At 49.7% G+C, this 11,266-nt stretch overlaps 1 pseudogene; it reads right to left on the bottom strand.

Moving 5' to 3' along the window:
* Positions 1-9,175: 9,175 nt before the first annotated feature.
* Positions 9,176-9,729, bottom strand: LOC116245540 (ubiquitin-conjugating enzyme E2 22-like; annotated as a pseudogene).
* Between the last annotated feature and the right edge of the window lie 1,537 nt (positions 9,730-11,266).

Genomic DNA, 11,266 nt, shown 5'->3' on the forward strand with positions numbered 1-11,266 from the left:
ATATTGGAGCTACTCTCAGCTGGACAGTTGCACAGTCGCGTCAACAAGAGAGAAGGAGATTTTACGCTTGGGTAGATCAAACAATTCATGATTGGATTGGCAAAGGGACTTAAGGAAATCCATGACAACGGATCATGCATCGGGATATAAAGCCATAGAACATCATGCTTAGAAGCTAAAATAGCTTAGAACCAGTTATCGTCGACTTTGGACTTGCTGCCTTTGTGGCTGCCGAGATTATCTTTTCTATCGCTGCGGAACGCCGGGATACGTGGCACCTGAAATCACCACGCTAGTAAAGGGACAGAGAGTAGATCCTGTCTGTGATGTATTTTCAGCAGGAGTCATCTTCCACATCCTCCTAACCAAGAAAACCCTGTTCGAAGGGCGTAAATTTGAATAAGTCTATGAAAACAACCGCAAAATGCGATTCAATCTAAACAGTCTCATGTACAAGAAGGTGGATCCTGAGGCCATGGACTTGCTCTAGCGCATGCTGAAGATAGATCCAAGAGAGCGTATCCGGCCCGAATAGATTCTAAAGCATCCCTTTCTTACGGTTGGGTGATGGAGGACGAGAAGGAGTAGCTATCCCCCACCAGCACGGACGTCTCTTACAAGAACAAGTGCGAAAAGGCCTACTGATATTTACAGTTTTAATCTCTACTACTATATGCTCTATTTTCGCTCACTATATGTTAGTTGTTATAACTTTGGAGGGAAAATCTAAAATCATATGAGTCACGATATCCTGGAAATGGAAGGCAGGAGGACCGAAGAACCGCCACCCGCAGAGGAAGAGGATGTTGAATGCGTAGATACCAAGATTTGGCTCTGGGATGGCGACGAGTACGAAGAGTTTCAATCGGATTACCTCAACCAGATCTTTCCATATAAACTTAACAAAAAACAGTCAGCAAGGGTGCACAGTTCATCTTCCACTTCCTCAGCTCCTCACTGCACTACTGGGTGGAACTGCATTAGGAAGGCTAGCCGAGCCAGAGAAGCTGAGCAACAAAGACAGCAAAGTTATCTCTTAAATCTTAGAAACAGATGAAAGCGACAACTGGATTGCTTTTCGCAGATGGGGGAAAAACTACAATAAGCATGATGCCTTCCTTAAGCACGAGGAGCAGGAATAAAATTTTGAGCCTCCAAAGGTGAAGTCATTCATAACTACAAGCGAGGATAAGATGAGTTTGAAATCGTGATGTACAGCGGTAGCAATGCGGACTTTACGCCATTCAAGGAACGCATGGAAGTATTGTTTTTATTCTACATCGATGGCGTTTCCTTTGTGTTCGAGGCCATCGATACATGGATATACTACGTAATCTTCAAGAAGCTGAAGGGAAAGACCAGGAAAAATGTGGTAGGAGTCATGTCTAAGTACGTATTCAGATTGTCTGCATTGAAGGAACGCCACAGAATAGTCAAGTCTTCATTCTTCCTCCTTACCAAAAGTACGGTCACGGAAAGGAACTGCTGGACGTTGTCTACTCCATCTCACTAACCGATCCCAAATGCTTTGAAATCACCACATAGATACCAAGTTTTGAGTACCAGTGCCTAAGGGATTTCAAATAACTTGAATTGCTGCTAAACAGCAAGATTGTTGATCTTTCTCTGCTGAAAAAGTAGTAGATAAAAAAGAAACGAGGACAATCGAGCCATTCTGCTCTCAAAAGATAATGTGAGAGAAATTAAATCCAAACTGAAGATCCCGGGACATCAGATTTAAAGACTTACCAATATCCTCATTTACTACAGGATCAAATAGCAAGGATAAGACATGCCCAAAGCTCATTTCGAGCAAGACTTGCGAGACCACATCATCACCAACCGCTCACCCTTCAAAACACGAAGAAAACTACCACACATAACTTTCTACGGTCAAGTTCCCAACCTCAAAGAGTTTTTCATCGAAAAAGTACAATTATTACAACTTAGGCAAAAGAAGATTTCTTGCGCAACACGGACGAAGTGCAGGAGATCCTGACGGAGACGATTGACGGTTTCAACAGAGTCATCGCGAAGCTGAAAAAGACGCAGCTCGTGCAGTGATAAATGGGATCATATGTATAATAATGCCAAAATGGATCAATAGAGTTTGTTCCTGACTTCGGTCTGCATTTCGACGTGGGAGAGGTCGTCGCGGGGGATTCGCCCGAAAGGAAGACGATCATCATGTAGAAGGCTCGGAAATTGCGGTGGAATTACCCAGTTGCCTTCACGAGTGCCTTCCAGTTCTGCAGGTTTTCGTTGAGGTTGTATTTAGAAAGTTCTTGGCTGATTTCTTCAATTCTGCGTTGAGGCAGACCAGCAGCTCTCTGAACTCCTGTACGTTGGCTACTTCATCGCGAACGTGCACCAGCTTCTGCTATGCCTTCTTGAGGATGAGAAAAGCGAAAAGCACTGCGTTGGTATCGTTGGATTTGATGAGTTCGACAGCGATGTGGAATCCCCGAGTTGCTCTCCGTGCTACTTAAGAATCAGTCTCTTGAGGTTAGGATCAGTGAATTATGGCGTTTCGTTCTGGCCGATTTGAGCTGAGTTGCGTCTGGGTGTGATCCTCCATAGGTGGGTGATCCATTGGTTGCAACAGTGGGCGGTTCGTAAGTTGGTTTTTTCTTGAGGAAGGAGGCGCCCTGACCGCTGAGGGAAGTCTGCAGCTGCGGAGTGGGCTCATACCTGGATTCGGGCGATGAATACTGCGTGCTGGGAGGACTGTAGGCCTGCGTGCTTGAGGTGAGGCTGTCCTTGCGCGAGTCTTCTTTGGTGGGGAAGTTGCCGCTTTCTGTCAGCTTGGCGTTGTCGATGGCGTTGCCGTCCTCCTCCACCAGGGAAAGCCGTTCCTGCTTGTTGCCCACCAGTCTGCCGTCGTTGGTGATGTTGACTTTCAGCAGCTCCATCCACTCGATGCGCTTGGTGGGATCCTTCGTCAGCAGCCTCCTCAGCAGCTTCTTGGTTTCCTCGCTCACTTGTTCCTTTGGTGGAAACTACAGCTCAGTTTCCTTGAGGACTTCGATGAGTTTGGGGATGGTGGTGGACTCGAAGGGGCAAAATCCGTAGAGCATTTCATAGAGGACGACTCCTAGCGACCAGATGTCGGCCTTTGTGCTGTAGATTTCTCCTCTGAGAATCTCAGGAGCCATGTAGATGGGAGAGCCGAGCATGGTCTTGGTCATATTTGCCTTTTCAAGACTTTTGCAGAAGCCGAAGTCTCCGAGCTTCACTACGCCATTGTTGAAGAAGATATTGTCAGGCTTGAGATCGCGATGCATGATATTGTACTTGTTGAGGACCTGGAAGGCATCGATGAGTTGTTTGAAGACGAGGAGGGCTTGCCGTTAGGGCAGGCGGGAATCTTTGCGGAGGACGCCCTCGAGGGTGCCTCCGTTGCAGTACTCGTAGACGAAATAGAAGTTATTGGGGGTTTTGAGCATGTCGATGTACTTGATGATGTGCTCGTGCTTTTCGATGTTGGTGAGGATGTTGATCTCGTTGACCGTGCACTCCTCCAGCTTCTTGTTCTCCTTGAATCGCCGCACCTCGATCACCTTCACCGCGTACTACTTACCGTCGTTCTTGTTTATCGCGCGGTACACCTTCCCGTACGCCCCCTACCCGATTATCTCGTAAAGAGTGTAGTTCTAAATTATCCGCACCATCAATCAAATATTATAAACTCACCAGGCCCCATTACTTGCCCCCGCGGCACAGACACCTGTATTCACTCCTTTACGGCACCGCTCCCGCCTCCCCTCCAAACAGAGAAAATATTTGTTTATTAAATTAAAATATTATTTTTCTCCATCCAATGGCCGACATCCAGGTACCTCTGCCTCTACGCAGCACGAGCGTTCCTTCCAGAAGCAGGACAACGTCTTCCTCAACTCCAAAAAGCTGCTCGCCAAGAAGACCGCCTCCGGCGTGAGGTACTACAAGAACATCGGATTGGGCTTCAAGACCCCCAAGGAGGCAATCGAGTCCAACTACATCGACCGCAAATGTCCCTTCACTTCCGGCGTCACCATCCGCGGCAAGATCCTGAAGGGCATCGTGATTTCGACCAAGATGCAGCGCACGGTGGTGGTGCGCAGGGACTACCTGCACTACGTGCCTAAGTACAACAGATACGAGAAACGCCACCGCAACATCCCCGCCCACGTGTCCCCCGCCTTCTCGGTCAAGGAAGGAGACATCGTGCTGATCGGCGAGTGCAGGCCTCTCACCAAGACCGTCCACTTCAACGTGCTCAAGGTCACTCCCAACGAGGTGGTCGGCAACGTCAGGAAACAGTTCATGCTCTTCTGATCACATCTATTTAATCCTCAACAATGGTCAAATATAGTCTATCAAGTCTATCACCCCATAATCAATCATGCCAACAGCAAACTAACCATGCGGGGCTTGTAATAGGATATCTTATACGAATAGTAAATCACTTGAATAGAGGCTCCACCAGTTGTCCCACCAGGAAGTATATGCAGTTCTACATCACAAGTGCTGCCTTCTCCAAACCCAGCGCATACCTACTTCACAAGAAAAGTACAGCTCTGACTTGCCTGCCACCTCCACTCGCTCCATCTTGGCGTTGGTGATGTCGTAGATCAGCAGGTTGTCGTTGCCCAGGCCCAGCAGGAAGCACTCGTCCCTGTCTGATTTCCTGAGGGCGGCCAAACTGCTCACCCCTGAGTCGTACTAGGATATCTCGATGATGCGCGAGTAGCTGTTCAGAGATATGTCAAAGACCTTTATCTGGGTCTCAGTCAGCCAGCAGAAGTAGTCCACGTTGTTGGAGCTCACCCACAGGGTCTGCTTGACGTTTTCGGAGGAAAAGTCGAAGATAAACAGCGACTCAGGATTTTAGAACGTGTTGATCTACCTCAGAGCACAAGTACATGCACGAGCTTCTCCTCAGTGCTGTAGAGGGAATAGAGGTTCTTCTGAGCGTTTAGCGAAATTTCCGACCAGCGGTGGTGGGTGGTGACAGTGAGGAGAGGATCTGGATTGGAAACAGCCTGCAGACTTATGCAGCCAGGCAGGATGAGCATGAACTCATCGTATTCCTTCCATGTGAATGCTCCTAGGCCGTGCTGAACCAGCTTCATGTTCGTCATGTTCAGCACCCAGTATTCCTACTTCGCAGCGATCGCCAACAGCTGAGGCAAGTTAGGATTAGGAAGCAAAACTCCCTCTCCTGCGCTCTGCGTGTCTCCTCCCAGCAGAAACTCCAAGGGCTCCAAGTTGTCCTAGCCGAGCTTGAAGACGGTCAGCCTGCCTGCCCTGAAGAGCTGCACCAGATACTAGCCAGCCCACGCGAAATCAAGCGGAAACTCCAGCCTGCCCATGCTGACGCAGGGGAAGATCTGCTCGATTACCACCTAATCGTTGAGGGCATCATAGCGCAGCAGGTCGATTTAAAAATCCTGCCGGTTGCTGGGTAAGGAACAGGTACTGCAGGAGGGGCGTTTGCGAGGACCCCTTGAGGACGAAGTGCTGGGCCCTATCCGACTAGGAGGGAGGGAGGCGAATTTTGGTGAACTTTTCGAAGTATTTATTGCCCTTGGCGTCGTATACGATGTCGTCGTAGTCGCGGTTGGCGATGGCTGCGTTGTAGGCAGAGTTAGTCCGCTTTATGCTGTCGTTGATCTGCTCACCTAGCTCCTTCAACAACTGCTCTTTTTCCTTCTTCGCTCGCTCGACCACTTTGCATGTATGCGGACGCAGCAGGCTGAAGGGCTCAGCGCACTCCACGTATTCATTCTTCGTGTGTTGAAACTTACAAGCGTGACGTGAGCTTCGATTTGCGAGTAGATTAGTGCTTTTTCCAGGAGTGAGAGGAGATGCGCGGGGCGAACGTCGAACCTGAACTCCTGGAGAGGCTGGGCGAGTGCTGCCTCGTTGAAGAGGGAGTAGGCGGTGTGGGTGAGTCCGGCCTCGAGGAGGTATTTATAAAGGATGGTGTTGAGCTCGTTGGCACGCAGCACGATCGACATTATAAATAGATATTGACTGCCGCCCAATCATTACCGCCTCAACATTCATGCGCACACATCTATAACGCAATTACAGCAAATATGGGCAAAACATTTAGCAGTATTGACCTATATAGCTAATCGTGAGTTGTATGAATCTAAATCAGAAAAATTATCTGTGCGTGTAGTAGATTAGGCAGAACCCAACCGCTGCTTAAAGATACTCGATACAGGAACTGTGGGCGCTTGCTCTTTGGATTGATTCTAAGTACTAAACTGCCAAGAAATACTCAGACTAATTCCTTCTAATCCTCCATGCAATTAATGCTAAAGCTAAGAAACAAAAAATGTAACGAATGTATTACAAAGAGATAGCGCCAACAAAGCAGGCATCACCGTATAGCCCTAAAAAAGATAAGCCTTGCAAAGATAAGAGCCCCCTTAAATTGCTGCCAAGAGCCAATAAAAGGTAGAAGTATCTAAACCACACATATAAACAAAGATCATTCCATAGTAGAATAAATCGAGATTTCATACTTTCTCGGAATTTATAACAAAACCTTTTAATTTCTTTAGAGGATCCTAGAAAGGAGCGTAGAATAAACTCAAAAAGCAAAGCAATTAAGAGACAATCTAGCAGTAGAGCCGTTCATACAACCACAAGGAAGAGGATGATAAATAGTAACTAGAGCTACTGAATTAGCAACTCAATTTAGACAAGTCTCAAATGAAGCCAAAATCAAATTGATGAATATTTGCTCATTCCCTTTAATAATATCCAAATCAATCTGTTTATAGGCATTTATATTATTTCCATCGGCATGCTGAAAAACACAATAAATCAAATCAACCATTAATCTTCAATATTGTTTTTAGGTGATATGGGTGAGATGTGGAGATCATGAAGATATCATTATCATGTCGTCAGAAGATGTTGATGGTCGATTCCTGCGTCTTTCCCAAAGCTTCCAGAATGCTGCCCTCGCCCCTCTCGCGGAAAATAGAGCCCTCAGCTGGGTTTTTGAAGTACTTCTCCACGTGCGAGTACATCTCAGAGTAATCCCGCACCTTCTTGTTGGCGTCCTCCCGGTCCTTCAAAGCCTTCTCCAGCCTGCTGTTCAGCACCGCCACCTCTTGAGCCCTGCTCTCCTCGATCTCGCTGATTGTTCGCTTCTGCTGAGCCTGCAGCTTCTAAAGCCGAGCCCTCAAGTTGGCTGACAGCTCGTCCATCTCCTTGGCGTGCCTTTGCTGTTCCTGGCTTAGGGAAGCCTCAAGTACGCCTACGTTCTTCTTGAGAGCTTCGATTTCCAAGCGTAGGATGCGTTCTTGATCGCCTGAGTGGTCAGCGTGGCGCTCCAGCTTCTCGTTCACTTCCTCTAGGGAAGTTTAGAGTTCTTTGTTGTGCTTGGAGAGGGCGGCGATGCGGGCGTTGGCGTCGGCCAGCTGCTGTTCGGCGTTGCGTTGGTAGGTGGCGAGATCCTTCTGGGCGTCAGAGAGGGCCCTCTGTGTCCTTTAGAGCTTGGAGGTGAGTTCTTCGATGTTGCGCTGGCTTTCGCGAGCCTTGATGCTGTGCTCGTTGCGAGTGCGGTCGAGTTCGTTTTGCTGGGATTTGAGTTCGGCCTACAAGGAGTTGATTGTGTTATTGAGTTGAGTAACACGCTGGCTGTAGGCGTCGCTGTCTCTCAGCAGCTTATCGGCGAGGGAGTTGACGCGGCGATTCAACTCCTGACTTTCAGCAGTTGCGCGCTCCTCCTGGAGGTCAAGCTTATTCTTGAGTGTATCGATTTCTGCTCTGAATGCCAGCTCTCTTTCTTCTTCCTGTGCCTTTTGCTCTTTTTTATCGCGAATCAGGTTCTGGATTTCCGAGTTCTTTTCCCTCAGCAGCCAGTTGAGCTTGTCGATTTCCGCGATGAGTGTTTTGATTTCGTGGACATGTCCTGAGATGAGGTCGCTGGTGTCCTTCTTCTGGATGTCCTTGTACTTGACTTCGATGTTGACCACTTCGCTTCGGTTCAGCTCTTCCAGGGTCAGGATCTTATCCCTCAGGCCTGCGTTCTCGCCCTAAAGGTTTCTGAGTTCCTGCTCGTAGCGATTCTTGAGGGCCTTATTGTCGGCGAGCTGGTTTTCGAACTCAGCGTGTTTGTAGTCGTTGGCGGCCTTGAGCTTTCCGATTTCTTCCTCGAGGAGCAGGATCTGGTTGGTGTAGTTTTTCTTGAGGGTTTCGATTTCGACCTGTTTTTCAGCTGCGCCCTTCTCGCGGGTGTACTCGAGCTCCCTCTCCATGTCGTGGGTGTTGCGCGCCATCAGGTTCTTCAGTTTGTTCCTCTCCTCCTCTGACCTGATTTCGCCCACTTCCTTCTCGTTGATGAGCTCGTTGCACTTGGCCGACAGCAGGTCCAGTTCCTTGATCTTGTCCTCCAGCATGAACTCCAGCTTTTGGATGTGTCCCTCATAGAGCTTGTTGCTCTCCAGTCGCTCCTTCTTCAGCAGCTCCACCTCGATTTCCAGGCTGTGGTTCACCTCTGCCAGTTGCCCCGTCCGCACTGCTTCCCGCTCCTGCGCCTGGGCGGCTCCGGCCTTCAGGCGTTCCGCCTCGTATCTGCGTTCGGCCAGTTCTCTGGCGAGCTGGTCGTTGTCCTGCGAGAGGAGGCTGTTCTGCTTGATGAGGCCGTCCACCTTGGCCTCCAGCTCGTCGGTCTTGCGCAGCTTGATCTGCAGGAGGGCGATTTCGTCCAGCAGGCGGCGGTTCTCGGACTCGCTCCGGAGGGCGTTCTTGAGCGCCAGCTCCTCCTCGTGGAGTTCGCGCTCAACGCGGGGAGGGGAGCGCCGGGAGTAAGAGGGGGACTCTCTGTAGTATGACATGGCAGTTATCACGATAATTTAAACTTATTACCACAGATTAATTTGAATTTGCTAAGAACCACCCGCCCACCACCATCCACCCCCTAGCAAACCAAAATAAAAATCCCTTGATAAAATGTCCCCCTCTGCCGTATCCCGCTGCTCTGCCCTTGCGTTTTCCTTCGATTCTGACGATATAATGAATAAGCTGGAGTGAATGTGAATAAGGAGTACGAGGCTTCTGAATCAAATGCGCTTCATCCACTTCTTCTTGTTGTCGTTCTCCTTCTTAGCGGGGACGGGGACAGTCAGTGGCTCAGGTTTTTCCTCCTCAACGCTCTCAACCTTGTTCTTCACGGAGTTCTGGATGGGACGATAAGTACGTTTTCGAGTGTTTTGAGTTCTTTGGGAGTGGCGTAGAGGGAGGTGATGAGCTTGGCGTGCTTGAAGTACTCCTCGTAGTTCTCCATGATGAGTTTGCCGGCCTGTTCGTTGAGGGAACTTTCGGGGAAGGGGACGATGAGGAGGCATTTGATGACCTCGAGGATGTTGTAGAGCGACCACTGCGTGGGGTTCCAGTCCTTTTTCAATGTATTGACGCAAATCTCGCCCTTCTCCGATACGTTGGGATGGAAGATCTTGGTGATGAAGAAGCCTGAGTGGCGGTTCGGGTACCTTTGGGCGGGTTATTGGGGAAGTCGTGCTCGACTGCAAGCTTGCAGCGGAAGACGCCGCCCTCGTAGGGGGTGCCAACGGGTCCTTCGATTTCAGCCTGTATGTCTGCGATGTTGGCCTCATCAACGATCATCTTGACGCCTATCTTGATCGATCAGGACTTACCATCGGGGCTCTTCTTGCAGCACTCCTGCACCTGCTTGGCGATCATCATCATCACCTTCTGGTTCATTTCTGTTAACTTAAAACGATTATATTCATCACGCCCAATCGACCATTAATATGGGAATTGCAAAATAATGCCGGCATCATCAGTATAAAGTGCGCTGGTAGACTGGCGCCATCTGCTGTGGCTGGTAGTTGTAACCCCCCACTTGGTATAACTTTGGCTGCTGCTGGTAGGATAGGTACGGAGGCTGAGTCGCCGCCTGCTGGTAAGTTGGTTGATTATAGACTGGTGGGGGTCCCTGGCTGAGGCGTGGCTGTTGCTGGACTGGCCTGTAGCTGGGCGGGTTGACGGTGAAGGGCTCCAGGTCGAGAATTTGAGCTTCGTACTCGACCAGGGAGGTGGCGATGGTGCTGCATTTCCTCCTCTCCTGGGGATTGAGGGCAAGCATCCCAGCTACCGTCTGGTAGAGGAAGTCACTGTATTTTTCTTTGAAGGTGCGCAGAAGTGCATTAAGCCTATCCTTCCTGACTTCATAGGGACTCTTGCGGTAGACTGTATCGCAATCCTCGAGGGTTCCGCTGGAGAGGATGGTGAGTCCGATGCTGAAAACTTCAGCGAGAGTGGGATCGACGTGGGAGGGGTAGGTGCCCTTCTGCATGAGGTCGTTATTGATTTCCTCGGGGGCGAGGAAGACGATGAGGTTGTCGTTCTGCGCTTCGAGGAGGGCGTCGTAGTTGTTCTGCTCTCCGGGGAGGGAGCAGGTACTGATGATCTTGATCTGTCCGCTCTCGTTGATGAGGATGTTGGAGGGGTGGACGTTACCGATCTTGCGCTTGAGGTGCTCGAACTTCTGCCCCGCCCGCACGATGTTGTACAACAGGTACCACACCTCCGTCTCCAGGAAGTCCTTCTTCAGCTTGCTCCGGTTCTCGATCTCGGTCTTCAGCACGAACTCGTAATAGTCGAATGTCAGCTGCGTCGTCAAACACATACTCGCACCAGTCCGCCAGACCCGCACAGTCCCACCGGTTCGAAGCTGTGCTTCAGCGGCAGGAAGAGCACTTCTTTGGTCTCTGAGTCTTCGATCTGTTCCATGGAGCGCACCCACTCCTTGTAGAGTTTTTCGGACTCTACGGTTTTGGCGATGTGCATGAGGTAGGTCTCCTCCTCGTCCTCGGCCTGCGGGTCGAAGGGCTTGGCCTCCAGGCGAACCAGTCCCAGCCGCTAGTGCTCGGTTTGGTTCTCCTCCGTCTATTTCTTGGAACCGCTGCTCCCCATTATTATCTAACTATTATCGATTTGAATTATCAGAAGCTATACCCGCCTCAAACGCACGCATTCATCCGCACACCCATACCATGCACTCATATCAGTGTGCAGGATGGGACGGGAAAGAAGGGAATAATGGAGGATATCCTTGTGTGTTTCAATGGGAGAAGGGTGTGTGTGGGTGGGGTTCGGAGAATTGCGTAAGTTAGGGGTTGATAGTTTACAAAACTGATGAATCACTGAGTGGGGTTATTGGTTTCCAGTTTCTTTTTGCTCCTGCTGCGCTCCTGCATGCGCTTATTGAGCATTTGCTCCTGCGAGGAAATGTTGT

Source organism: Nymphaea colorata, unplaced genomic scaffold (assembly GCF_008831285.2).
Source record: "Nymphaea colorata isolate Beijing-Zhang1983 unplaced genomic scaffold, ASM883128v2 scaffold0729, whole genome shotgun sequence".
Classification (NCBI taxonomy): Eukaryota; Viridiplantae; Streptophyta; class Magnoliopsida; order Nymphaeales; family Nymphaeaceae; genus Nymphaea; species Nymphaea colorata.